A 3560-nucleotide genomic window follows, 5' to 3' on the forward strand; every position below is an offset into this window, starting at 1 on the left:
CTTATGGATCGCTCCTCACTTTTTTAACCACTTCAGTGGTTCCCTGTTGCTCAGTGTGCTCTCCTTCCCTTTGTTGTAGTTCCATCAAGTTGACATGTGAGGACCCTGTTATTAAGACCATTAAGATTTTAGATATTAAACAAAGTGGTTTAGGCCTGAACACAGGCCTTCCCTCTCTTCCCACTATCCTACACCACAGAAATAGGTAATTGCCAAAATGGTGGTGATTTCAGGCCCTCTGCTGAAGGCTGCAAAAGAGCACAGTCCTCAGCTGGGTTCCTTCCCACTGTAGGCCCTCACTATGTGCCTAGCACTTTTATGAGGTAGGATCATCAAGACTTCTCTACTGGTAAGGTTGGCTGGAAAGTTGTTGCAAGTCAAGCTGTTAGTTATGATTCATTCTCTGCAGAAGGGCTTTTATTCCACAGTAATGTGGTGGGTTCCTCCCCCGCCAAGTAATGACTTGGTTATGCTTGGAAAGTATGTCCTTTTACACAACTAATTTTAAAAGAGTAAGAGAAACTACTCTAAAATTTCACTTAGCAACTCTGTGTAGACCCAGGAAATAGAGGACAAAACCACTTTCATTGTTATTATTGCAACCCTTCCTTCACTGTACTGGAAACCCAGCTACAAAAGCACAACGCTGATGCTTTAGCTCTAGAAAGCTGAATCTGGTCAATCTCATTACACAGCTCGTGGTTTTTATTTTAACTTGCATAAATACCATAAATTATATGGTGTAATTAAGAATGTATATACAACTTTACAGTCATTAGCTGCACAGAGAAACAGCTTTCAGTGTACAGCCAGAGACCCAATTAAATCAGTTATTTTTACCCAAACACCTTCCAACAGAAAATGTTCCTCACTGTGTTTTGACCCGACATCTGTGCACGTGCAGCCTACATCAAGTAACTGCACTGCTCACAGTTAGCCCTCCAAACTCTTCCCAGATGTGAAAGATGCCATGTGCTATCACACGTGACACAGGAGGTGGCTTGCTAGTGGTGACATTTATAGGTGATGGACAGAGAAGGACAGTGCAAGCTTGCAGCTTGCAAATGAGCCTCCCAGAGAGATTCCTGGTACCACGTTATTGCAGCCCTGAGATGCAGGGACACCAGCATGGGACTGTAAGACATTCAGCATCCAAAGTTGTGCACCTGGTATGCAAAAATGCCATGTCTGCTGTTTCTAGCCTCCATCACCAGCTTTCATGGCTCTGACATCCCTTTCCATCCCCTTGAGGAGAAAGGACACTTCGTGAGATTTTCTTCTCCCGTTTCTCAAGAGCAGGTTCTTGAGTTTTCCTAAACGCACTGACAATTGCAGGTGACATACCACAAGGGCTCAGTCTAACCTTCAAGCCATTATTCTACAGATCCTTTGATCTACTCCACACCAAGGGGTAATGCAACATACTCCAAAGCTGTCAGAAAAAACAGGCCATGTTTCCAGATGCCCTCCTGTTGCCTCCATGTCTCCAGCTACTCAAATCCCACAGTGTTTTAGAGTGACCTGGCTGTGAAGACTACTTCTGGCCTAACATGACTGCAACCAAGGAAAGTTGATTCAGACTCTCCCTAGCTCTTCAAAGAGCACGTCATCCTCTAGGTTATGATCACCAAATGTGGCCATCCATCTAATGAGAATGACATGTCCTACTGAAAGGACACGTTGTTCCTTCAGGCTGACCAATGGGTCAGCTATCTGGGAAAATATTAATGGGATGGCAAGCCTGGAGGTATTACTGGTTTCTGTTACCAAGCAGAGACTAGGATTGAGTCCAAACCTGATTGCCCTCTCCCCCATTATTACCTTAATACACCCCTGAAACAATAAGCTAAACAACGGAAAGTTTCTGAGGTGCACACAGAGAAATTTGTTTGCAAGTGCCTCCTCCACAGCCCTAGAGAAGCAATCCCACCCTGGTCATGTGCCACTGAGCAATGGCAAGCTATGGCCTTCCATCTTATTAAAAGGAAAAATAAAAAAAGAAAAGTTCAAATGGGTGTTGAGCTCTGTTTCCCCCGAAGGAGGGTGAAAACCTTTCCCCCATCATTTACATTCCCCAACTTTGGCCTGGGAGATGCTTTCTTCTGGGTTGTCTTCAGCAGGCTAATCTCTCACTTTAACCAAAATAGCTTGCTTCATAAACATCTTCACTTACACACTCAGAAACCACACATATGTCTTAAAACCACAAAAAGTTGCCTACCTGTATGCACAGGGGATATATACCTATAGTCCTACTGCTTTTTCTGCCTAATAGCAGAAAATAATTTATTTGCATAATAAAAATAAGAACAATAAAGTAACAAACTTTGCACAATAAACATATAAACAATACAGTAAATGTTTATGAAATTCGTCAGAAATAGAAATGGGCAGGCAAATAAGTATCAGCCAAAAAGAAGAACCCACAAACAACCCCTTTTTCTTTCACCATCTGTTTTTAGATCGTAACCCCTTCAGCCAGAACTAGGTTTACATGATGGGCCGTAAAGCACTTTGCTCAAAACTCAGTCCTTTGGCCTCCATCTTCAGCTCAAATAAAAACTTTATTTCTGACCCATTGGTCATTTGCAAACCAGCCATTTTCAAAATTTAAGCGTGGGGACAGGTACCATTAGCCAGTAGCCTGACTTGTTTACCTCCTAATACATCTTGACATTAGCCTGACCTGAAATTTACAAGCTGGGAATGATTATGTAATGGTATATAATTAAACCTAAATATATAATTTAAGAAAGAAAACAAGATGTAACGTGGAAAGAATTACCAATGGGTCAAGTTCAGGTGGTAAATTAGGATGCGAATGGTAGTGCTTACTATGCTTTTCTTTCAAGTACAACCTGCCCTGCATTCTGCGCAATACAAGAGTGTATTTTATTTAAAAAATATATAATAATTTACTGGTAGCTCTTCAACTGAGAATGCTAAGTTTCCACATATTTCAATGACCGACCAGGTGGACCCCCAAATACAAGAGACCTTGACAATATTTATCAATGCAACCCCAAAGTAGCTCCACAGCGCTTCAGGCCATTTGAACAGGGCCGGCGTGGCCTTGCTCTTCTCTCACCCCTTCCCCAGGCTTGGCTGCACAACCTTGCCGAGGCAGTGCGCTGGCTGAAAACCCACACACCACAGAGCCAGCAGTGACAACCCCGTGCTGCCCTGCAATTGGGGCCTACAAGACCACACAGATACTGCGCATCCCAAATAGATTTTTTCAGCATTTTATGTCAAAGTAGGAAAACAGCAGCAGAGGTCACAGCAGCAGAGGTTACAGACACACCTAAGGGTGGATGGGGCTCTGCCCCGCGATGCCCTATAAATGCAGGGGCTGAGGGCAGGTTCCCCTCAGAGCGCCATGTTGGCACCAGCCTGCGGGGCCTTTCCGCCCAGCCGGCAGCCTCCGCGCCCCCTTCCTCTCCTCGAAGCCTGCGGGGCGGGAAAGCGGCGTCCGCTCCCCGCTGTTAGGGGCGGGGAGCGGGGCCGGGCGGACTACAGCTCCCGAAGGGCTGCGGGCGCCCGGAGCCGGCGGCCTCGCT

At 45.1% G+C, this 3560-nt stretch overlaps 1 protein-coding gene across 1 annotated transcript in view; it reads right to left on the reverse strand.

Moving 5' to 3' along the window:
* MYLK4 (myosin light chain kinase family member 4) overlaps positions 1-3560 on the reverse strand; it is a 79954-nt gene that overhangs the window by 65145 nt on the left and 11249 nt on the right. The window lies entirely within an intron of this gene.

This window comes from Strix uralensis, chromosome 1, assembly GCF_047716275.1.
Source record: "Strix uralensis isolate ZFMK-TIS-50842 chromosome 1, bStrUra1, whole genome shotgun sequence".
Taxonomy (NCBI): Eukaryota; Metazoa; Chordata; class Aves; order Strigiformes; family Strigidae; genus Strix; species Strix uralensis.